General features: G+C 42.4%; 1 protein-coding gene and 1 long non-coding RNA gene across 2 annotated transcripts in view; both read left to right on the forward strand.

Annotated features, from left to right (window-relative positions):
* The first annotated feature begins 927 nt into the window (after positions 1–927).
* Positions 928–2904, forward strand: LOC105356715. The gene is made up of 2 exons (XR_910804.2): positions 928–1675; positions 2361–2904. It is a non-coding gene; the product is annotated as an uncharacterized LOC105356715 (long non-coding RNA).
* Positions 2905–9047: 6143 nt separating this feature from the next.
* The window catches only part of LOC101154816 (cadherin-12), a 117775-nt gene continuing 100415 nt past the window's right edge, over positions 9048–26407 (forward strand). Inside the window, exon 1 of the mRNA XM_023950198.1 lies at positions 9048–9325. The gene's annotated coding sequence lies outside the window, so the exon portion shown is untranslated. The remainder of the gene's footprint in view (positions 9326–26407) is intronic.

The following is a 26407-nucleotide window of genomic DNA, read 5'->3' on the forward strand; positions in this document are numbered from 1 at the left end:
AAAGGCTTATTTTGTTCTTTTGACCTTTTTATGATTTATTAATTGACATTATTGCCCATTTGAAGTTTACCCGAGACCATCTGGATGAGGACTAACCAAACCTGGTCCTGAAAAGCCGTTACTCTCCCTCTCTTCCAGCTCTCCCTGGATTGCATTATGCTGCTGAATACCTTAAACAGGTGAGCTCAGTCCATCAGGATTTTGATTACCTTAACTAGCTAAGTAGCAGCAAGTCTGGGAGGGAGAACTGGAAAACAGGCAGGACCGTGGCTCTTGGGGACCACAGTCTTGATTTGGATGTTCCTGAGGAGGAGTGGGAGAAGGTCATGTGGTCAGATGAGACCAAAACAAAACTCTTTGGTAAAAGTCCCGTCGTTTGGGAAGAGAAGAAGGCTGAGTTTCATCCCCAAGAACAGCATACTCACTATGAAGCTGAGATGCTCATGAAACAGGGAAACGGATGACAAAGTGAATAAAACATCAAAATCCAACTGTAGCTACAGAGTGTCAATGTTTGGATATTTGGCGCTGTGAGGCGGTCAACTGGACTGGGAGACCTCCATTCGGAAACTCTGCACCATAAATGGGGAATTGGCTGCGTTCTATCAGATACAGTATCACAGGCAAATGGGGTGGGTGAGGGGCTTGTTGGGCATGTTGACAAATTCGGCTTGAGCACATCTGCTGATTGGCCACACTGTGGGAATCCAGATAATAATAACCCTGCGAAGTTGGTGGGAGGGAGCTGGGGTGGTGGGGGGGGATCTAATTCTGTGCCGTGGACAAACAGAAAAGCTGTTTGCCTGGCACCGCTCTTCCCTCTGAGATTACATGTCTGTCCTTTTTGGCCAAAACATCCAAGTTGGCCCTCCTCCATTAACAGGACAGACCTAAGTATTTAACCCAACGCAGTGAACCAGCCCCAGAGAAGAAACCACTCTGCAGTAAGTGTGTCACCCACCCATTTAGTCCCTACAAACGCATACTGTGAGATGAGCTGTTTTCTTTTCGAATGAGAAAACAGAACTATCCGTTTCACCTTGAAATGGAGCAGCAATTCCACGGCCTGAGTGAAATGCTAGAATGCCATCAATGGGCTTTAGCGTGAGGCGGTGGGCTGCATTCAGCTGGACAGCGTGAAAACCTAATATAGTGTGGTTTCAGAGCAAGGCTCAAAGCCTGTGGCGAGTTGTTGTGGTTTCTGCACCACCGCCCTCCTGTTCAGCTCATCCTCCAGCATTTTCTCAATATACCTCCACCTCTGCAAGCTGGAGCTCACAGTCCGGCCAGCCTAATCTCCACCGTGCTTAATGTGCTCTTCCCACTCCCGCTCTAAACCTCTGCGAGACGCCGGGCGGACACCAGCGGACGACGTCTCATGGACTCATTCTGCAGCTCAGCGTGCCGCCAACAGGAGTTCACTTGTCAGAACCGATTACTCACAGAGATTGCTGATCAAATCGTCCAATCATCCAAACTCTGAAACAGTTTTCACTTTTCAATCTTCCTGCTGGAAATGTGACCCCATTTTTTTCTTTTTCTTTATGGCTTCTCTCCTGGACCTCGGGTGGAACCTGGATCTGCTTCCTGTATCTTTCAAAGCGGTTTAAAATAATTCCTCCAACACTGGTCCCTCCTTTTGTGTCGGTCTGGAGGGAAAAGAAAACATCAGCTGGTAAACATGCATCAGCCTCTCTCGAATAAGTGTTTTTAATCTCTTTCATTAGGTTGGCATTACAGCTTAGAGAAAGTGATTAGATGTCTTATTCCCAGTGCCTGCTCTGATTGTTGTTAATGGCAACCTCTATTGCAAGGGCACAAGCAGACGGAGTGTGTGGCTTTCTCCGCTCCAACAGCGTCTGTTTTAATCATGGCTTCATTCACATGAATGCAGCATTGATACTGTGATCAGTATCTGGGTTTCCCATAAAAACTCTCTTCAATGTGACTCATGTCTTGATTATGAAAAGGCTCACAGGCTTAATCAGACATTATTCTGCAGAGATTGACACTTTGGATGTTCTCTCAATTAAAAGCAGCTCGTAGAACAGACTGTGGCTCCAACCTGATGTGGAAAATCAAAAATATGAAAGTTTCGCAACCATTTATTTATTCTTTTTTTGCTGCGAAGCAACAAAAAAAAAAAGCAACAATAGCGATGTCTGAAATTCTTATTTTGGTTGTTGTGGATGTGGTGACAGTGCATGAAAATAAACTCATTATTTCTTTCCTATATTTATTCTAACCCCAAAATAAGAAATAAAATATGTGTCTCACTTCAGTTTGAACCTTCATGACAAACAAAGGCTCTCCTCTTTCTCATCTCTGCTTAACAATGACTTATTTCTGAAAACACACAGAACAGACATCGCGGTTTGGTGTTTGTCGCATGAGAACGGCTGCACCCTCCACGCCGGGAAATGAGGTGAAACAGAAAGGAAGAGGCAAAGCGTCGCTGCAGATGCCCTCTTCTGGGCCAGGCCTCCCTAAGGACAGGCTCGTCTTGGACTGAGCTGCGTGATCTGGCGAGAGACGGTCTGGTGAATCCATTAGCTGAGCCTTTAATAGGAAGCTACACCTGGGTTCTTGTTGTCACAGCATCCCTGTTCCTGCCTCCTCCTTCTTCCTGCCAGCTGAACTCCAAGAGAACCGGGAAAAAAAAATCATTTATTGGGTGTTTCTGAATAAACATGTTGCTTTTGTGAAAAAGTCAATCTTCAACAACAAAGCTTTAACCAGCTTTAACCAGCAACACCCCCCCACCCCTACTGCACATGCACTGCCTTACATTGTTTAATATGTCGCCTTGTTTGTCTTTAATTTGACTGTTTTTGTTCTTTGGGTTTTCGTTTTAATCTGAACTGACTTGCAAACAAATAAATCTCCACGTATCTTTACCTTTCAGCACATTTCCCTTCCAGCTCAGCAGATGTAGTCTAGCTCACCAACATTAATGTGTTTGGACATGGTTAACAGTCATCTGGTCTGGTGAAAAAAACATGTGAACTCCATAATCCAGCATCTCTCCTGCATCGACATGAAGTGACAACGTTTTCAAAGTTTCCCATCCTGGTGGAGAACTTCAGCTGTTGCTGCAGCTCAGTCATGCGTCGCCTTTGCTTATGCCGCTTTTCCACTGAGGATCCACCACGGTTTCTGAATCCCACGGTGGTGTGTACTTTAACTGGACAGCACTTTGACCAAAATCTGAAGTACAATCAAACTGTCAAGCGTGACCTCTCATATCATCTCAGAATTCAGCAAAATGAAAATAGACTTCAATGATAATGCTATTTTCTTGAGATCCACTATGTTGAAAATTGGGTTTTCGGTGTTCTTAACTTGTTCTTGTGGCATTTTTTGGATGACTGAACCTCTGCTGCTCTGCAGAAACTATGTCCTAGAAAACAACAGAGGTTTCTAGATTTTGGCTAAAAACAGCATCATCATAATTTAAAGACCACTGGAACAAATTGATCCAAAGATGATGGGAGTGGAACCGAAGTTTACTTTTTAACATTTTCTATGCCTCCTCAGAACATTGGAAGCTCTCACAGTCCAGCTCAACATATTTCATTTAATTTTTCATGTGTAAATGTACAAAGAAGCTTTAAAGCTATAGATACATTTAGATGGTTTCTCACAATGAGATCAATGTCTTAACATGATTGACACATTTAGATCTTTCACAAAATGCCTTATTGATCAGATTTTTGAACAAGTGGTTCTGATTAGTTCAAACTGTTTGCTGATTTTTTTTTATAGTAACTTCAGAGAATATCTCATATTTATATCCTGGATTTTAAGAAGTTCATAGCCAACTTATGGAACTAAAAGGTCCAAAACTCTATGGATTTGAATTCAGAATCATCACATTTCCATCCCAACCATGACATATGAAGCTCTTTATACAAAGCACTATAAATACTCTGCAGCTTATTTGTTGCACAAAGTAAACCAAGCAAATCGTCCCTCACATCCATGCTGTCTCTGCTGTACCAAATCTAAGTCGACATGATGGAGCAGTGATAGCTTTGGAGCTTCAATTAAACGTCCATCACATTTCTGTGGAATTACCACGGTGAATTAGCCCCCCTCCCTTCTTACGGGCCTGTAAAGCCTGTCCGTGACACTGCCGTGTCCCGCACAGCAGCGGGTCAGTATGAAATGTCCTGATTGACGCTTGACTCGGAGCAGCCGTTCCACCTCTTGCTTTGCAGAGTTTGAGCCAAGAGGATTAAAAATGGAGTCCTCTAGGGCCACGCCAAGCCATCTGGACAGAGATGATCTGGGAGTGGGGTTGTCAGCCAGGACTGCTGAGTGCATCAAATACTGCTTAACTCCCATTAAAATACAGTTTGCAGTCTCTACAGCACCATTTTCTCTCTTTGTCCTCTCATTGTTTGAGTGACATATCTGATTCAACGTGAGATTTTTTATTTATTTTTATTTATGTGAGTCTCAGTAATAAATGCAGCATAAAATGGTAATGAAAAAGAAAGAAAAAAAGACCTCAACCATCTTTATTCAGTGACAGTTGTGTATTTTAATATAAAATGACTCGATGAAAAGGAGAATTCAGTCTGAACTGAGGTCAGGTCCATCTGCAGGAAAATTCAGAATAAAAAACAGAGAAGACCAAATGCTAATGCCTCAATAACCTTTTCCACAGAGTGATGTGTGCCAGCTGTCATTCCCCCACCAAGACGTTAAAGGTTAAAGTGTGTGCTTGCTCCTCAATATGCAGGAGCGAGGTGAGATGACACGAGCATGAAGGGGGGAGTGGGAGTGCATGGAAATCATGTAGAAAATGAAAATGAGAGAATTTAGGTCAATATCAGCGACAACTGCCAGACTTCAGAGGAACAAGCAAAGTTTTGATGTTGAAATGATGCAAGTCTTTCTATGCGTGCATCTCTGTCTGGCGTGGAGGAGGGGCTGCTGGCTATTCTTTATTGGCTCCCCCCATTTGAGGGGTTATGGTATTAGCTCCAACCAGCTGACACCACTTACTCCACTTGGATTCCCCCACCTTTAATCCACCACAGGTCCTTCCTGCTGCTCTTCTTATGGCTCATTTTATTGCTGCCGTTTATACATTTGACAGCTCAGATACTTTACTGCACACGCACACACACACACACACACACAGACACACACACACACACGCATACACCCTTGCATGTTCTCAACTGATTCCAATATTAGCACAAATTTCGTGGATATTTAGAGGAAACGTCTGCAAGTATCATCATTTTTTTATAAAATGTTTAATCTTGGAATGAAAAAGACTTTGAGCTCTTAAAACACATTTATCAATTTTTAAACTTAGCTGATCTGCTGCACCCAAAGTAAATCAATAATGTTAAGCTGTAGTTGATTTATTTGGTTTCAGTCAGGGTTCATTTGTGTTCAGCCGATCATCGTAGCTTCAGTAGCTGCTTTTTGGGAGAAGGGTTGTGTACAATGAATGCTTAGTCCCATGACCCTTAGGGGGATTGACCCGCACAGGTTCTGTGTGTTTTTGGGTTGTTTGGGTCCGTAGAGGGTTGTAAAGAGGAGCGGATGCATCTTAAGGGGAGCACGGCTGGGTCTTGAAATTCCCTTAAGCCTCGCACGGCCACCACAAAGGAAGGCATTAAAAATGGAACGTACCATCACAACAAAATTACCACCACAAGCGTCAGACATGGACACATGGTGGGGATCAACTATCCACGTCACATATGTGCAAACTCGTCGTTTTTCAACATGCTGTGTGCTCTGATTAAATGACTTCACAGAGTTTCACAGATTTTGACTTTGGTTTTATAATAATAAAAAATAATATTAATAACAACAAAAAGTACTTTTATTTTCTTCATCTAGTCTGAAAGCAGCGCTCAATGTGTTGCTTTCACTTACAATAGTACACATTTTTGTTGGTATATGTAACAGAAATTGTTTTATTGGTTGAAAACGTAAATGAATCCCCAGCATTTCAGGATCTCTTATTTTCAGCACGTCCAAAAACATCAGGGTGGGCTCACCCAAAGCATCAACAGGGGGTCCTTATCTACGCGCCCATAAATGATTAGTTGGTTGTGAGAAGGTGTTGACCGTTGTTGTGGATGTGGAAAGTGTTACATGAAGTATTTGTAAGTTACGCCCTCTTATGACGGATGGGTGATGCATACGCCACATGCACCACACTGGTCATTAGTAAGGTGCGATTACTGGCTCCTTACTGACCTCGTATGTACGTGATAGGTAAATGTCCACAGGACGCCTGTAGGGTGTCCACACAAACTACACTCTGATTGGCTAATTTCCTCACTTCTAACAGTCAGGCTGCAGCGAGGAGCATGCATGCATCACTCAAGCAGCAATAACAAAAAGGATTTGGGGGGGTTAAAAACACCTGCGACACACCTGTGTTTCACCTACTTCCCCCTTACTTGTATAAATGCTCACTTCCTGTTGCCCGCAGCAGGAACGTAGAACAAACATGCATGAACATTTTCTCCATGTGTTTATGGAGCGATCTATGACCTTGACATTTCCTGTGGACCACCTTAGGTGATGGTAAGACGGTTTTGGGCGGTTTATTTTTGTTTTCCTTGATTAGACGTTAGGGACGGACACAGGGTTTAAGTCAGACCACTGCAGGCTTGGTTGACCTGCATTCAGCTTTACTATTTGTTGATGTGATTCAGATGACCATTTCGTTTTGTGTTATTTTTTGTACACTTCCATTTTTCCTCTTTATCCTTCAGCAAAAAAAACAGCTTAGGTGTGAATATTTCTCCTTACCTTAAATTTCAGTCATTTCAAAGTACAGCCACAAGCGAAGCATCACTTTAGTTCCTTCATCTTCCTCCTTTCATCTTGCAATGTTTGCAAAGCAGTGGAGAAAATGCTTGTTAAATGTGTTGTTTTTAAACCCTGGTTGCATCACCTGCAAATCTGGTGTCCCTGCTAACAACACCAACTTTACCTTCACAACCGACAGCCGCTGAACAAAATGTGTGAATACTTTCACAAATACAGCAATTTAAAATGCCACTCGTAACAACTCACACATCAACACTGCAAACCAGGCAAAACTATCTGGATGTAATTTTGCTTTGTGATATTTTTTGCATTAAAAAACGGATGCTTTTCTTTGTATTTTAAACACGCCTGCTTTGTAAACTCAATGCTGTTGTGCAATTCATTAAGGACATAAAAAGAAAACAAAAGCATCACCCAGAAGAAGCCATTGACTGTGTGTATCTGCCAGAGGGGCTGCACACACAAAGACAACTGTTGTGCAGCGGGGCCCAATCAAAGCAAAGTGAGATTTCAAAGTGGCTTCTGCATGCAGCCTGCTGGGATGCAGCAGAAGTTTATTTGGTCTATAGCATGAGGACAAACTCTTTTATCAACAGAAGTTTGATGATCAATTCTACCAGCAGGCTAAACAATGTAAAGCTTCAGATTAAACTCAATACTTCGACATTTCAATTTTGAAATTAAGTTGCTCAGATCTAATGTCAACGACTCTAACAAAACCTATGAGATTCAGTTGATTTCTGACAAATTATAGAGTATTTTCCTGCAACTCCAACAATACTGAGGACTCACAAATAACACAGATAAAAGTATTTTTATGAGCTGAGCTTCAACAGAGATGTAGGTTTATTGGGGGGTGGGGGCAGGAGAATGGCTCAGTGCTAAATTCTTTACTGAAAAAAAAAAGTCAATAAAGATCTAGAACTACTGACTGTATATGACACCTGGACTGAGTGGCCCCTCCCCCCTTGAAGTTCCAAACAGGAAGTGGCTCCAAGAAGCCAAAATCCCATAGTCTTCTATAGAGAAATAAACAGCTCTTACTCAGTCCTTCTATTGGTCAGAAAAACTTTTCTGGATCTGATACCTTTTTTTTACATCCTCATTTTTTTCACACATTTCTTTTCTGTAGTTCAAGTTATAAACTGACCAATCAGATGTCTTGATCAAAAGGCTTGCGTTGAATGTTCGAAACGTTTGACAGATTTTGTGTAGCTTGCTTTCAAGTAGTAGGGGTATGGCCTTCCAACAAGCTCAGTCCTGATTGGTGAGAGTGGTTCCCATAGAAACGATGACTTAGATCGACCGGAACATGGTGGCTTCCGTGACATGAAAAAACGGAAATTGAACTGACTTCATTTGGTTGGGGCCAAAAAATAAACCCTTTTCTATGGACGACGTCACACTCGCTCAGTCCAGCTCTCGGATACAGTCAAGGTCTAGAACGGGATCTCTGGATCATAAAGGGTTAAAGAGGAGAGGATGGCGCCAATAACAAACGGAAAAGCAGAAAGGACACTTGAAGGAGCATCGTTTCCCACAGAAGCTCTTGCAAAGCAGAACTTTTAGAGCTGGATTTTTTCCAAAAGCATCATTTCCTTCTTTGGTGCAGACTTTCTTTATTTTCTTTTCATAAAGGTTTAATGAACAGGCATGGTGGTCTCAAAGTGTTTTACAAAAACATGACAAGAAACATGACAAGAAAATGTCAAAATGCTTCATTTTTAGGTGGTCAAAGGTCTTTCAGGTTAAAGGAGGCGGTTTGAACTGCAGTCAGCAGATATGTCTGAATGGTTTGGGACAATGTGGGTGAGTTTGGTGGATGATTGGTGACTCTGAGAGGCTGAACCTGATTTTTGGACGTTTTTGTTCCAGTTTTTCTCTGACTCCATTAGGTAAATGGGGCCAACATGAGGACTAACCCTGACTTAGATTCATTCTGGAAAGGTCAGCAGGCTCATCCGCTCAGGACAAAAGAAAAATCTCCAACTGACTCCCCAATTACTCTTCTCCCCTGCGACCAGAGCGCAAGGTGCGCGCGCGTTTGGGGAGGGGTGGGGGTGGGGTGTTGGTTGACTAATCTGCTTGATGATGAAGATCCTCGGTGCAGTGGGGGTCCTGATGAGGGAGGGGTTAAGAAGGGGAGGGGGTGTCGCTCTCGTGCCAGCGCAATCACTGCTCACGCTCTCTGATGCGCACATGACCCCCCCCCCCCCAGCCTCGGCGCCGTAAACGCACGGACGCACTCCACTTTGGTGCAGCTCCTGAGCACACTCCAGAGCTGCTGCCTCCGTAGCTCGCGCGCCGCATGCAAGCATCCTCTGCGTCCAGCGCGTGCTCAGAGAGCGGAGACATGGAGACATGAGTGAAAGGCAGCGGAGAGGAGCGCAGGGAGACAGGAGGAAATAAAAGGAGAGCAGGGAGAGCGTGCTCTTGCATGAAGGTGGAAGGACAGATTCAGTGAAGGCTTGGATTAAACTGGCTGCACCCCGCTCTGAAGTTCCCGCTAAAGGTAGGTGGATTTTCTCCCTACATCCTCTCAGCCCACATGAACCTGACATCCATCACCGGCTGTGAGGAGATGATGCAGATCCCAGAGTTTGTTTAGGATGGCTCCTTGGAGTTCTTGCTGTTCCTCTCCGAGTTGGACAACTCTTTCAATCAGCCAGTACTGTGATGAAGCGTGGATGAGTGTTGTGTCCTTGACAGTGCTGGGAATCTACAGTGAGACTCTCCTGCAGTTGTTTTGCTTTCTGGCATTTCAGGAATGAAGGAAAACCTTTATTAGGGGACACTGACCTCATTTGGAGAGCTTTCCACATTCAGCTGCTTCCTAAAGAGAAGCAAACTTTACCCTCATCACAATTTCTGTAAAACCATCGTCAAATTGTAAAAAGAAACAAAGTAATGATGAAATCACACCGTGCGTCATGCACATGCCTGCTCCGCATGGATGAAAGTGTAGTAAGTGTAACAGATGTTGTCACTTCTGCATCATTGTGCGATTAAAATGCAAAGAGGCAGAGTGCAGAAGGTCCGACGGCTCAATCGCAGGCATGACAGGATTCCTTTTGTTTGCACACAGCAATATTGTAACACACCGGGGTTTTGTGGTGTGGGGGGATTAGAGAACAATCTGCCAGGATTTCAAAGAGGTCTGACTAAATCTGGTTTGCTGAGCGACATGGGATCACGCCGACAACCTTTACCCCCGCGACACCGGAGCTGATGCTGCTTCGGATGAAAAATGCCGAAAAGAAGAAATCAGGCGAGACTGAGCCGCATCTGCTGTCCACACATTTCTTTAGTCTTCATTCAGCAGACCCTCTGCAAGATGTAATTACATTAGATAGACAATTCTTGTGCGAACAAGTGGCAGCCGTATGAACAGGGGTAAACTTAATCCACTTTTTGGACTGACAAAGAGTCGTTGAAACTAAGTCAAGAATAATGGAGAATCCCTTCCTATTCCCAGCATGAAGAGTGTTTGAGTCAGACTGAAAAGTCAGACGGTGAATTCCTGAGGTTTAGTCAATCCCATCCCTCAGTCAGTGATTAGATAAAAAAATAAGCCTTTACCTTCCCCTGCTTTGAGCGTATCTAATGGGACTCACTTTAGTGTCAAAGGCGCAGAGTCCTCTTATCTGGATTCAGCTGAAAACACCTGCTTTGGAATAATCAAATTATGCTCCAGGATGTCCACTTCCAGAGGAAAAAGAGGAGCTGGACTCTTGGAGCACACAGAGGCCACTGTGCAGAAAATGAGCATTCAGGGCAGGCAGCCACCGACCACCCAGGTATTTTAAGCACATTCAAGAAGCCAAACGGACCAGCGTTTCATACACTTGTAGATATTCAGTAGCTGCAGTGAAACTAGCTGACTTAGCTGCAGATCAGGGGGGGTCATATGTGTTATCCTTTGATAGAAGGATGAAGAGCATGATGCTTTGCTCATGATGGATGGATGTAAAAAAATAACTGAATGAGTGTTACATTACTGAGATTCATCCACACAGATTCAAGAAGTCCTGATTGCTGTTGAAGACTAAAGTGATCTGCAGTGAGAGATTCAAAAGGTTGGAATAAGGATTTGTGTGTCATTTGTGTTTTTTTGACCTCTACATTGGACCTGAAGAATCCTGAAATAGCTGAAGTAAAACACATTATCCGTCATGAGATGACAGTTAAATATCAGCCGCAGCAGGAATTCATACATGCTCCAGAGAGCCAAAAGTCAAACAGCTCTTTATTCCTTTTCGCTGCACTTTTCCTTGTAATTTTAATGGCAGGACTAAGTGCTCTGTGGTAAATTACAGTGTACGTCCACTAAGCTGTCACCACATCTTAGGATCCGCAGCTCTCTTTGATTATAGAAAGCTGTTATTTATAGAGCATGCAGCTTTTACCATAAGCAAAACTACAGTGATCAGTCTCACAGATATGCCACTGCACTTTTAAGCAAGTGTCCATCAAGGGCCTTGGAGCTTAAATGAAATCAATACTTGAGATTATTTGAAGTCTCTAGACTCCTTACCTTGGGCTCTTCCATCTCCACCCCCCTCTCAGTGGTCTCATTTTGACATCATTCCCCTCTAAATGAGCTGCGTGTGTGCATGTGAATCGTGCGCTGCTGTGGCATCGCAACATGTAATAAACTGTCAGAAACGTCCACATTTTCAAGCATCTGGATGCTAATCAGGCAGTGATTTGGTTGTTTTGTCGACAGCCTCCCAGACAATCTCAAATGAAGCCATTGTGCTTGAACAAATGTGCTTTCTGTCAGGCGGCAATTTCTCCTGCAGCGACTTACACTCAGCCAAGACCCCTGTAGACCTCCAAGACCAGACTCTTCCCAGCTCCCAGACAATCATCAGCAACAGTCCTAAACATCTCAAATTAAAGTCTTGCAGTGATGGATGACTCTCAATCTCCTGGAGATATTGCACACGCTTCTTGTCTGAATGATGGGCGACTCCTCTCCACTCCACTTAGCAATTATTTATATAGATTTGTCTCAGTTCGTCTGTCAGTTTTTCAGATGTGGCATTTCTTCCTCTGTGTGGTAGAAATACCCCGCAGAGGGAAAATCGCACTCTTTCTGCAGCCCACTGAATCCCAGGCTTTCTTTGGAAAACAAACGAATATAACTTCCCCCGTGGTAGATGCATGTTCTCTGAAGCAGCAGTAGAAATAGAAGCAGGAAGGATGGGGTTACCTGATGATACCATTTTATATCCAGCATACGGCGTTTTCTGCCTGATGAAAAGACAAAGCAGTGAGCTCAGAGAGGAGCTTTCGCTAAGATTAAAGGTGAGGCAGGTCCTCTGAGACTCCACTGTGCAGGGTTGGACTGATTATTACTCATATCTGAGTACTGCTGTGCCTTATCGTAGAATGTCCACAGAAAAAGGAAAGCAGTTGGATATGATTAAGCTGCTTTCTTGTATGTTTTCCACGGCTGGACTTCAGCCCACTCCAGTTAACAGCTGCCTTCTATAAAGTGAGGTTAGGTCACTTCCTCTCCTGTTGTTTACTTAAAGTGTATCTTGTAAATAAGACAACAGAAAGCACCTCGAAGTATGAGGTCTTGGTTTATCGCAGAAAAAGTAGATTACTTCCTTTCCGTTGGCTCACAAGAAAACAGTTTAAGTATCTCTGCATTTTGGTTGTAAATGAGAGCAGGAAAGAGCAGCAGGATATGGGGCAGAACCAGCACTGATGCCCTTCATCCATCGGAGAGGAGGGAAGTCTGATTTTAGCCGTTCCCCCAAGATCTAAAGCTCACCTGTGGTCCAAACTCTGGGCGTCTGCCAAAAGATCCCAGCTTCCTCTGAAGAGGGGCCAAGTCATCTTTAAAGATGGCGGGTAGAGCCCGCTGCCTCAAAGCTTGAGAAGGATTTTGTTTCCAAACGGAGAAGGATTTCAGACAGACCCTATTTTCTGACAGAGGGGGCTATAACTCAGTGGGTTGAGCCACTGCCTGCCAATGGATTGTCAGGGTTCAACCCACAAGCTTCCACGCCCTTGGGAAAGAGACCTGTACATTGTTTTAGGGGCCTATAAATGTCACAGGTTGTAAAGGCCGGCCCAGGGATGCTTTGGTTTACAGGGGGAGGAGCAGAGACAGTTGCTGGGGGGCGGATGGCCTCAAACTTGTAACCTTTTTACCGTGAAAAGGCAGTAAATGGATGGTGGGATTAATTAGTTTAAATCTTATTTTATAAAGAAATAAATAAGCAGTGAAACTCTTGACTGTAGATGAGAATAAAGTTCTTGGGCCCAAAGAAGCCCAGGAGGCCGTGACTGAAGCCCAAATGAATGATGGGGAATGCTTCTTAGAAAATGCTGTTTTTTTCTACCTCAAACCATGTTTCCTTTGTTGGAAATCAGTGTTTGCAGAACACAGAGTTACAAATATCCTCTGCCTGACAGTTTCAGAAAGACTGGAATTTATTTGTGTAATTAGCATCCTTTGCATCCGTGATGAAACGCTCCTGATCAGACACACACTCAATCACCGGCTCCCACCTGAACAACAAACAGTCATCACTGGCTGGACTTTACTCAATAACTTTAGAGAGAAACTCTCTGGCACCCAATGGCAACGTGAAAAAGATTTCCTGTCACAAAGGTGAATGACTATTAGTTTACCGACCCTAGAGGTAAAGGGAGATTGTAATGATTTCTAGAGAGGGTGCTGGGGGGCTTTCATTACAGAGGCTGAGCATGGCTGGAAGAGAGTGAAGGCTAAAACAAATATGGAATACTCTTTTTCGGACATTCTGATGAAATCTCACAGAAAACTCCTTCACCATTAGTTTGTGTTTTTCAATATAGCTTCTGGGTCGATATATTTTTCATTTGAACTGCAAAACTTCAATCAGTTTGTATGGGGGCAGCCCCACACTTAACCTTTCAGTAATGACAGACTGACCACTGAGTCAGAGGGCTATGTGTGGGCATTAAATCTGCAGCAAATGATTTCATGATCAATTAATGTCCCTTCTATTTGTTCTAATGACTACTTAGTGTCAAAAAAACTGTGTTTACTGTGTCACTTTGGCATTTTCTGAAAGAAATGCAACATGTCAACACTCAGAAATTACATTTTATTTGAAGCAAGTTGATTGTTTACTTCTTCTGACTTGTGGGGGATTATTTAAATGAGCTGATTAAAGAGGAAGTGGGATTTGTGATCCAACAACTTCCATGAGGTTTTCAATAAAGCACCATATGGTGACATCTTATTGCTGCTCAACAAACTCTGCTAGGTTTGTTAATGTTTTATTGTTACAGTCAACAGAGTCCACATGTCAGAACAAACTGTTATCCGAGTTGTGGTGCTGCTTGACTAGAAAAGTATTATATATACAAATACACCTCTTGAATTTGTAAAGATGCTCTAAAAATATTAGGGGGGGAAACGATTCATTTTAACAGCAATTCGATTCATTTCATAATTTGTGGTTAACGATCCGATTCATAGTCAATATTGGTTCATTTTAAACGATCCATTTCAATCCGATTCCCTGACCTGAGGCTGACCCAGGACATCTTTTGCCCAAAATTCAACCATTTTGACTCAGGGATAAATACCTGGGACAGATCAGTGCACACTCTTAAAACACCAGAGCTATTTCCACAATCCAATTCTTAGGTTGTTCATGTTGGGATGTAGGTTTGGGTTACTTTTTGGAGCAATACTAATTTGTTAAGTTCTAGTGGTTTCGTTTTTAACCCGATTCATTTATTTATTTCCTGAGTTAAAATAAACCCAGAGAGGTTAGTGCATTTTAAAGAGGTATTTTTTTTTTTAAATGTACACCCCTTCACGTTGTTCCCTTTGTTTAAATTTGTGTCAAGAATCATCTTCAGTCCTTAAATGACATAATTTGCCAGAATTGTAGACACCAGCCTCCTGTGAAGTACCCTTCACTTAGCATAACATTTCCCATTTTGCTGAACACACTCAAGCAGGCTGCCCTGCCTGGCATACAGAGTCTTATTAATGAAGTGCAGCATAAATGTCTTGGTCTGTTTCTCATCTATGCTTCAGTCCCATCATGCATCCTATGAAAGATTTGACTGTTATCAGTTTTGTAATGAAGATCTATGATGGCGAAGAACAATCTAAAGAAAGGTGTGACTGCAGATTGTAAAGTATAATTTCTGTTAGCAGAACGACATGCATGGATGTTCAGTTTAAAATCTGGAAGTTGCTCCTGTGGTTTGCCATTTTCTTATTATGTGGCAGATTATGAGGCTTCTGTTCAGCTTAGAGGAATAAAAAAATCAGCAGGAACCCGATATTAGAGCGAACTCTATTGAACATGAAATATTCATTCGCACATTCATGCTATCATATGCTCTGACTATAACTCGGCAACCTGCTGTTGCCATAAAAGTTTTACTTCGCGACCAAAAAAAAGTAAACACTTGAGCTGTTGAAACTTCTTTTGCAAAACAAAGATGCTAATTAAATTAGCACAGTTATTTGGAGCGTTTGTTAATAAGATAAAAGGTTCATCAATAAATCAGAGGCTTAGGAATAAATATTTGCTTATTGTAGTGCATCATAGTGTTTAGAAATCATAATGGAGGCTAAAATGTTTGTAGAAACAGTAGCACATTTTTCAAAAAAAGTTTTATGGAACAAAAAAGAGTTTAAGGACACAGAAACGCTCTTCCGTTCATCCATTCCTGCTTATCTTCAGACAAATGCTTCTGTGGAAAATGTCATTGAGGAGATACGGCCACACCGTTGTCTGTTTCATAGTTCTCTATTCAGAACATCAAATTACCCATTCACCTCCACCTCACCTAAATCACAACACTCTTAAGGACATCTTCTTGTGTACAGGGGTTTTGACTTAACAGCTTAACCATTTCAGAGCCGCCGTGCGTTTATGGTTACATAAACCATGAACCTGCAGCGCGATAAAGCGTTGCACTTTTTCCAATAAATAGAATAAGAAATCATCCTGACACGCGCTAGATCTTGGCCTAGGTGAGTCTTCTCATGAACGAGACTTGCTCAAGGTCGGCACGATTCCACTTTCTTCGGCATGCACTTCGCGTGATAAATAGGACATTGTGCTGAAGAGGGTGGGGGTGGAGGGGGGCGGCCAGGGGGATAAGAGAGATGAAGATTCATCGGGTTAATGTATTGTGTTTACCTATAAATGGAGGCCACAAAGAGTTGTGTGCTTCTTACATTTGACTGTGTTTAAGGACCGACTGTTGAATGCTTTTGATTTCAAAGTATAAAGAGCAGAACAGTAGCAGGCGCTACCCTCCCCTGCCCTCACCTTTTGACCCGCCCTCGCCCACCTTATTCTCCCCTTCTGGTCCTACCACCACGGTCAGAGCTGCATGTAAAAAAATTCAGGATAAAAACACTTTTCAAAATGGGGCTTTTCTTTTAGTTTTGTCTCCATAGCAACAGTTTTATTTTTTTGGTCGTCTGGGGGCGACAAACAGATCGATGTAATTTTTGGTAGAATCTGCAATAGTAAATTTGTGGATTTCCTTGGCAACGCAGGTTTTTTTCATGAACCACACCCACATTTCTAATATGTTCATATCATAGGTCAAATCATTTAGTTCAGCTTGAATTACATTTTCATAATATCTTTTTTTAAAAACATAAGCAAGCAGCAGGAAAAAACACTCTTGGGATCTTGCCAATTTTACGCCGTTCAAAATCTTCAACCTCTAACTAAAATCTTCATTCCCAAGTAGCTTCCCAATGATGCTTGAGGAGTCAGGAGGTGATGGATTGACATCCCTTGGAAGAGTTTACATTTATAGAAGGTACTAAAGGTACTCCAGGACATTTTTGAAGAAAAATAAAACTCAAAATAGTCAGAGGATTCAAACAGCGGCTGGGTAGCTCGGTTGGTAAGGTGGGAAGCTACCATGCAGGAAACCAGGGTTCGATTCCCGGAGGGGAATGAGCAATGGTACTGGGGGCAATTACCATATCAATGGCGAGCAGTTAACATCACCCAGTGAGGGTCCTTAGGCAAGACCCTTAACGCTACTGCCTCCCGAGCGTGGTTTCGGCTGCAGCTCACCGCTCCCCAAGGGGATGGGTCAAATGCGGAGAAAGAATTTCCCTTCGTGGGATAAAATACAGTGTATAAAAAAAAAAAAAAAAAAAAAAAAAAAAAAAAAAGCTGAACATAGGATGTGAACTCTCCCATGGATCTTGGATTTGTTTCTAGATTAGAATACAACATCAAAGGTGATGTCCAGGTGACACACTGAGAACTGGTGGAGCCAACAGGAGGAGAGGCTTTTAAAGAGCCCTCTACGGCCGCACACATTGCTTTAAAGCAGCTGCAGATCGGGGCAGGAGAGCTGCGGGTGGTGTAAAGCCACCAGGACACAAGTCAAGCCTGGATTCATGAAAGTCACTCGCCTGGGTGACGATGTCTGATGATGAAAGACAAGAAACTCCCAGCAGCCCCGGGATCCATAACAAATGATGTCTCCTTGTGCATCAAGGTGATGCAGAGCAGGAACAAGGCCCCTCTTTGGAGGGCAGACTGATGCTGCACATACAACCAGAGACAGAGGAGGATCCTAATGTTAAGGCCACATTTTTAGAATTAAAAGCTCGAGATGCGGCAGATGGAACTGTGGCCGCAACATCAAGAACTCCTCTCCAGCCTTGAACTGGTTGCTTGTACTGATGCCAGGGGCCAACGGGGAACGCCATGAATTCATACCAAATCAATAGATCACATGTTTTAATTAGCATGGGTTAAAGTTGTTGTCAGGAATATCATGGAGGTTCATAGACATCTGATGTCCAGGAATAAGGCATTTGTGAGGGATTTACAGGTTTCCATGTCCGCTGTGGTTTGAAACATCATTATCTTCTGCATATTAAATTAATCAGTGCAATTATTCACATTTTTTTCACTGCCAAAATCAAACAGTTTATGTAATTGACTTAAAATGTAAGGCTGCAGCTCTTTCATATACTCAAAATCTGTGATTTATTTGACAGTAATTCACAGCCTTAATGTTTTCTGCTTTGACTTTAATTAGATCTGAAACTTTAATATACATCAAGACCTCTTTAATCCCCAGCTGTGTATGGAAATGAAAATATAATCAGCAAACATTTTGCATAAGATAAACAACTTCTGCAAATGTGTTCTGCTTTCCTGAGTGTTAGCTCTCCAAGTGTGTGAAGTGACCCAAATAAACACCTACATCTTATTGTGAGCACTTCTGCAAGCGGCTTCTGTTTCACATGTCTTCATCTCTGCTGAAATAAAAAATGAAATTGAAAAAACAAAAACAAAAAAATCAAACCAACATGAAGGCAAAGGCCTGCAGTGACTGAACCTTCGGATTGGCCTGCAGGTTGGGGTCCGTTGACTTCATAGTGCAGAAGATGAACAACAACAATGCACTGCTGTGAACACGACAACAATAGTCCTGCAGTTAAACTCTAGAAATTAGGGACGCACAATTCCAGGTTTAAAACTGAACTGTATGTTGCACCAGTCAATTGAATTGTTGGGAAGTATGTATCGCTCCGTACTGCAAATATTTAGGTTTACGATTAAAGTGTCAGGGTCGGGGTTACTCGGTGTCTATGGACACGCCCACAACTCAGAGGTGAATTTCTAATGAACTCCAGCAGAGACTACGAAACTAGAAAAAGACAAGCTTTGACGATACACCAACAGATGAGCGGATCAGGGCTGTATCCCTTGTTCTGTCCTAGGCACTTTACCGTTGGGAGTGGGGTCATCTAGACCCACTAGACAGTGCTCTGAACCTTTTTTCTTCAATGATTTGTGATCTTCACTGGTGTCCATGGATTACATGAAATCTTTCCACCTTTATCCACCTTTGTCATGGTAGGGAGAACACCTCAATGGAAGGGGGGGGGGGGTCATAGGATAGCACAAAGGATAAATGTTAACTTAGTGACGTTTTGGGCTAAAAGTTTTCCCTCTTTACCTTTTTATGAGCATCACACTTTACCAGTGGATATTTTATGAAATGATGATGAGGGTTTACCTGAATGCAGATAAAGTTCTCTTGGGAGAATGAAAGACGATGGATGAACATGTTCTCCTAAATCTGCCACACGTACATGCAACAGCTTCAACAAGCCTATGACAGAAGCAGGATAGCATGTTTGACTTCCCCCCACCCCCCACCCAGCCTTATCTCTTATTCTTCAGAAATATGATTAAAATGTTGTGCAGATGTTTTCAGTGAGTGGTGATTATGATGCCACCTCCATGGCATTGGAATAAAAAGGATAAAACAGACAAACAGCTACATGAGGCTCATTCAGGAAATGCATGGATGATCTGTTATCGTATCATGTGAACATGAATGACATAATTAACAGTTGCTCTGGGGAAATCATGATTTGATGCTTGAGGCGGCTGGAAAAGGCTGCATCGCAGAGTCTTCATATTAGACAGATGATGCTTCTCAGTAGCTGCTCATCAAACCTTAATCACTTTTTTCTCTGTGTTAAAGAAATCTGTGTGAGGAGACATTTCTACTGTTACATATCAGGCAGTCACGGATGTCTGGGATTTATTTCCTTTTTGTTTAACAAATCATTTGGAAACCCCAGCATGAATAGTCTTTGATGCATGAAGGATTCCTGCCGTTCAGGCGCATGTTGCTTTGACTCTTCAGTCACCCGCTTAGGCTGAGCACATGTTCACACACCCAAATGCCACCAGTGTCACCTGACAGCACCCCCCCCCCCCTTCAGAATAATATGCCCCGCCACCCTGGAACGTGACAGTGAACCCAAGGCGTTGACCCAGCTTCCAAACCCCCCAGATCCCAATATGATCAAGCATCTGCAGGCAGTGCCAGAACACATAGTGTTCACAGAGACCCTGTCCAAAGCCAGGTCTGTGTGCCAGACACCCCCCCACCCAGATGTCCTATCACTGTTATCTAAGCAGTCACTGCCTCTTTACTGATTACAGAACAGCAAACGAAAACACAGGAATGGTTCATGCTGTAATGTGTGAAATATGAAATTTATTCAATAATAAACTCTAAAAGACAACAAGTCAGGGCTCCATGCAGGATAATTACAGAGCACATTTGCATTATGGCACAGCACAGAATTATAGGTTGAGTCTTTTTTTTCTTTTCTGGAGCAGATGTGTCCGTTCCTAAAAACCCCATTAACCCTTGTGCTATCTTAGATGACCCCCCCCCCCCCCCTCCATTGACGTGTTCTCCCTACCATGACAAAGGTGGATAAAGGTGGAAAGATTTCATATAATCCATGGACACCAGTGAAGATCACAAATCATTGAAGAAAAAAGGTTCAGAGCAATGGGTCTAGATGACCCAACTCCCAACGTTAAGGTGCCTAGGATAGAACAAGGGTTAATCTGCTCCCGTTCACAGAAACAGCTTTGCAAAGTTTACTTGCAAACTTGTACAGAATAAACTAGCAGAGATGAAATGTAGAATGTGAGGTTATTCATGAGCTTTTAATAACCATTGTCAGCATTAAACTGCATCTATTCAATACTTCAATGCAACTGGCAAAGAATAGAGCGAACACAGAAAGAGAGGAGTGAGGGAGAAGGGTTCCCCTGTGGGACTTAAAGACCAAGATTGTTGCCATCCGGACTAAAGATATCACATAAATAATCCCTCCAGAGCAGCGTAAGTTAATGTATGCGATTCTGCAGATACTCTGCAGTAAATAGTTTTTCCAGTGAGATTGCTTTGGGCAATTATTAACCTCTTAAATAAGCAAGGCAATAAAAATCTACCTCCACAGAGATGAAAAGAGATGACGGCCTTAAAGACAAAGAAAACAACCAGACCGTCAGATCGTGAAGCAAAAAGAACTGTTGTATTTAGAAGCAGCAAAACACCATCCTCTGCTCTTTACGGTTTGCTGCATGACACGGATCTGTTCTCTGAAGGAATAAGCTCCGTGTTGCACCACCACATTGACTTTTTTTACCAGATTGGTTTATGCTCTATGATTATGTACCACCGATACAAACAGACTGTTGCAGGAGATTCTGATTTTTGATGCAGGATGCTGCCTGGCTCATTATTCTCCCTCCATTTGGCCTCTTGTGTGCCAACAGTTTGATTAATGCAGTTATGTCGCCTGAGAGCCTGAAAGAGCCCACCTTTTAGTGTTACCTCGCTGACTCATTATATCAGCAATGCTCCGGGCTAATAATGTTGAACTGTGATGCTTGATTACAAGGGATGATGAGCCCTCTGTGATAACGTTCAGAGTAGCCCTCAAATAAATCAATAAACATTGCAAATTAATATGCAAAACACAAACAATGTTGGTGCGAGCTCCGGTTCTGCGGTTTTATTTTACACACACAGAAACCTTTGCCAAATGCGACAGCGTGGTCTCTCAGAGCTCACTGCGCTGCACTGACACTGAAATATTAGTTTGTTCACGACTTTGACAAATACTTGTTCTAAAAGTGGTATTTACATTCCTGTTGCTTTAATTAAGTGTTTAAAACGCTGGGACTTCAGTTTCTCTGAATATCTTTGAGGTCACACCACTTGACTCACACAAGCTCAAATGTAGTCTCAGATTTAGTTTATCTGTTTTCATTTTCAACAGCTGCTCATTTGGAGGCAACATTTCCGGAGGAGCTCAAGGCAAGACGTACAGTTAATAGCAGGAAAAACAATAAAAACTGCTCGCCCTGATAGACCTCTGACTATCATCTGAAACTGGTGTCTGCAGTTCCACACTTTACCCAGCAGACCTTTTCCATTTATAAATGATTCCTGATTCTTCAGATTCAAACTGTGACTGTTGGATTTCTCCTCCTGAGACATGGAGCGCTCTTCTTTTCCACTCTTTGGTCCATGGAAAGTCCATCTGCGTTCATCTCCATGTGAACCACACCGGAGTTCATCTGCAAGTAAACAGAGATCTGGTTTCATCTGATGGTCCTCTTGGCTTTTCAGGTGTGAAAAGCTAAGCTCTGTTTTGAAACAAAAGAAGATCTGAGCCAGGAAAGAACTGAACCTAGATTAGAACAGAACCAAACCTGAATCAGAGCAGAACCAGACTCAAGAGGGTTAAAATGTCCTTGATACTCTAAATAATATTGCAGCCAAATGTTTTAATAGACCATATTTTTTGGAGTATAAGTTGCATTTTTAATTTTTTAAAATTTCTTTTGCATTTTTTGATCAAAGGTGCAGCTTATCACTAGGAGCGACATATATGTGAAATTTGACACAAAATAAATATTGGCTCACATATTTGTTATTTTCCCACTAACAACCATTAGAGGGCACTGTAGGTGTGTTTGTCAGCAGGCAGCGATGCAGAAGAAGAAGAAGCGCCGTCCAAAACCAACTGGGAGGATAATCGAATTAATGTCCTCCTGAACTTCAGAATATTTCTCTTATTTACTGATGCTTATGTCAAACTCTTCAAAACAAATGAACCAGATCTCTCAACGTCATCTGTGTTTTCCATCATTGCAGTCAGTGTAGCGATGAGGCTACATTGATGGTAGCTCCTCCCACACGCGGTGGGAGCTTTGAGTTCATGAACACATTTTTGGACAAGCATTGAGCATTGAATTTGAGAAAAAAGAGGCAGCAGATGTAAATGGGATGTGTGCATCACGTTTGCTGTGAACGCATCATTACACCAGGCTTGTTGGACTTTTTCAGACGTTATGCACTTTTCTCCCATAAGTGCAACTTATACTTCAGTTTTACTTATACAAGTTTTTTTCTTCTTTATTATGCATGTTTTGACTCCTGCGACTTATACTCCAGAAAATACGGGTAAACAATTATGCCTATTTTTAAAAGTTGGCAGTCAGTGAACAGATAGTCATCTAAAGTAATCATCTCATATGTTGTCTTTTCTTTTCTTCTTTTGTTTGCATCACCAGAATCTTTCTCACAGACACTGAATTGGCTTCTTTCCTCACTCAAATTTAAACATCTTTCTAAACATATTGTCTTTGTTTTTATTACCTATAAAAGGCCTTTCTCACTTGCATTCACATGTTGTTTTTTTAATTTTTCAGCTGTAGAAGACCCAGATGATACTCAGTTTGCACCTTTGCATTAAAGAATCCGGCTTCAAAATGCTTTGAAATATTTGAGTCTGTGCTGTAGGTTTAGGTAGTCAGCAGTTAGAATGTGTAAACTTTAGCTAGGATTCAGCCAGACCATGCTAATGTGCTGGAAGGGACATCATCAGCCCCCTCACCCCCAACCATGAGGGGAGCTCGGTGACCCTCCTGTGATGGCTGCATGGAGTGGGCTCTGACTCTGTAGGGATGGCGGATTCCAAGCGTTTATCTCCTTTAACCATATTTTAGGGGTTTTCACAAAACCCAGGGAATCAAACCTTTTTTTTTCTTTCCACAGTTTCAGCTTGAGTGCATAAATAGTTACTATATGTCAAATAAATGACCAAAAGAAGGAATTCTAATGTGGAGGTGACCATTTTCCACACCATGAAGGCTCATTTAGAAGAACTCCAAAGTGTGTTTTTATAATATAACTAGCAAGAACATCAGTCTTCATACCTTCATGCTTCCTGTCAGATTTGTGCCTCCATTTGTTTTCCGTAATCAGAAACAACCAACAAGGGAGGTGGCAAACAAAGGAGGGGGGAAATTGGTTTCAAGAAATAATCCAACAGAGCAGTCACCTTTTAGGCCAGCGGGTCTCAAAGTGGTGTCTCTGTTTTTTGCACAAAAGGCATCACAGGTTAAAGTGGAGCTTTCTTATCTGGAAGGAATATCACCCAGCAGTGCAAAATGTGCAAACATCAATAGCTTGCGGGGCAAATTGCTGAAGGGGAGGTAGATGGGATTCCACCAGGCATATCGTTTAGATCACTTGCCGTGGTCACAGAGGGCCGCCTGAGGCAAAACCCTAAACACAGTCTCTGTTTTGCTAGAACTCCTTATCCGTCATTAATTAATTAGATAATTGCACTACATTTCCAGTGTGTACAGTGTGTACAGTGTGTGCAGTGGGCCAATAGGGGGAGGCAGTCTGGCTGGAGCATTTGAAGTGTCTGTGAAGTCAGCCTATGTCTATACGTCATCTCCACAAAATCCGTATTCAACCCCATTTGGACATATGCAGCCGTTCACACATGACCATTAGGTTCATGCATAAATGAGTAGAAAACACAGCAGCCATAAGAGAAACAGCGTGATCATGGTAACGATGCAGCCATGCTCTCCAGCTCTGATGCCTTCAGAGTTTGTCGTTGTGCTGATAATGAGGCTCAGCTTAATGGGACTATGTGTCTAATAACCCAGAAATTCAGGACAGAAATATTTGCTTTGTCTTTCCGCTTTTATCTTTTATTTCGCAGCACAATCGAGCAGAAAATGTACAGGCTGAGGAGGAGATGAGGTTGACTGGAGGTCGTAGCACGGTAACCCGGTATGAGCTCGATACTTTCCCACCTCCTCCCTCTTGACAGAGGCTGGAGACCATGAAGTTCAACTGCCTCATTTTAGGTTCACCAACTTGGCAAAACCTACCATTTAATGAAATTAGGTCCGGAGTGCTTCTTGGCGAGTTTTCATTTCAAGGACATAACTGCAATAAAGGAGAAATCAGACCGGTCTGCAGCACTGAAATGATATCCTTCTGCAGCCCTATGACCCATATTTTTGCATTTATTTTTTATTTGGAATATAAAAAGAGGATATTTCCTCGGAGATGGCACACGACACACATCAATAAATAAAATCTGCAGCCAAAAAGTCAAAGCTAGTCTGATTTGAATCCATGGATGAGAGTACTTGGCTTTGTTTCTTCTTATAAAAAGCTTTTATGAAACTTAAGGATTTTTTTTTTTCTGTTCAAATCAACTAAAACACAGTCGAACATCTCATTAGGTTGTTTTGGGAGGACCTGAGTGCAGGAGGACAGTTGGCCTCTGAGGAATCTACTTGTTTTAATTAAATACTAATAACTGCTTGACTGTCAGACATGTTTAAATGGTTGCAGGTTTGCTTCCTGCCTTGCCTGCCCATGCGTTAAAGTCTCCTTGAGCGAGGCTTTGAACCCCACGTCGTTCCTGGTGGTTGCTGCCTAGTTTAGTATTGGAGCTGGCATCCGTGCGTGAATGTGTGTGTGCACGGGTGATTGGTGCTGCAACTATAAAACACTTTGGGCCTAAAAGCTGAAATGAACTTTATCATTTACATTATTTTACCATGATGGAATCTGACATTAAGGAAACTAAAGCACAGTCTTAAATACACTAAATCAAATCAATCTTTGTTTATAGCACTTTTCATACCTGGTAACACAAAGGCCCACTAGGAGCTGCAGTGATGTGATCATTTCAGGGCCCAGAGTGGAAACAGAACCTGCACAGGAAAATTTAAAGCCTGAAAAGCAAAGAAAGCCAGAGGAAGTAAACAGTAAGACAAACATTTTCTTCATATTGATTCTTCCATATCCAATGATTAATATTTAAGTGAAACTTTTAAAATTCTTGTTTGGTTTTACTCTAGGAAACTAAAAGTCTCCAAAGTTCTGTAGACATTGACACGTCTGCTGTAGAGGAGTTTCTAGAAGGTGGGAAAAAATTCTAGTTTTCATAATGATCCATAAAAGATTGACTTTGAAATAGAAAAGTTGGTTTGTGGTGTTTCAGGCGTCAGTTGGCTCCTGAATGATGTCACCAAAAGCGGCAGAGGTTGTAATAAATGCACATCTTTTTTTTTTTTTTTTTTCAAACACAAAAATTAACCAGTGAAAGTCAGACTTCAGGACGTTATGAGTGAGTTATGATGCTTTTTTTTCCTCTTCAGTGCCTTTAAATTGCCTCATTGGTCTTTTAAACCTCGAGAATGCTGCAGTTTAAGATCCAAACTCTCTTAATTTCCCTTTTCACTGCATCTGCAGTCATTCAGAGTTTTGCTTTGCTTTTGTCACGGCGCTGCTTCCTGATCACTTCCTCCTCTAGCTTTTTAAAGACGGAGTCGTTCTACTGGAAAGATGAGATCTAAGAAGTCCAGACTGGAGCCAAAGAATCTTTATGAAGTAACGTTCACAAGAAGTCAGAAATTTGCTGTGCCAACAGTCTTGGGGCTGAAGAGCCAATCAATTTTCAGGCTCTGTGGGGGGGGGGGGGGGGGGGGGGGGTCATTTCTTTAGCAATTCACATTGTAGCAAACGCACATAATCTATAAATCGATAAAAATGTAGAATTCAGAACATGTAAATGTGCAAACAATTTAAACCAGAGCAGCAAAGATGCATATTTCTGGCAGATGTTGGACCATTTTTGGCTTTTTTTTTAAATTGTTGAGGCACATTAAGCAGCAGTTTTGTCCTGCAGTAGCCACATCACGGGAGCAAATGAACACGGTGGTGAAAACGAGCGGCACGGCTGAGCGTTCTGAACAGAATGACTCATCAAGAAGGTAAATCGCAGCTCCCTCATCGTGACATTCCACGTTAGCCTGCGTCTCTGATCTGCTGGCGTTATCGCTGCTGACAGAAATCCACCTTAGTGAACCTTAAGTTTATCAAGTCAACATCTCGTGTTTTCTCCTTCTGCCGGAGCGCTGAC

The sequence above is a fragment of the Oryzias latipes genome, chromosome 20 (genome assembly GCF_002234675.1).
Source record: "Oryzias latipes chromosome 20, ASM223467v1".
NCBI lineage: Eukaryota > Metazoa > Chordata > Actinopteri > Beloniformes > Adrianichthyidae > Oryzias > Oryzias latipes.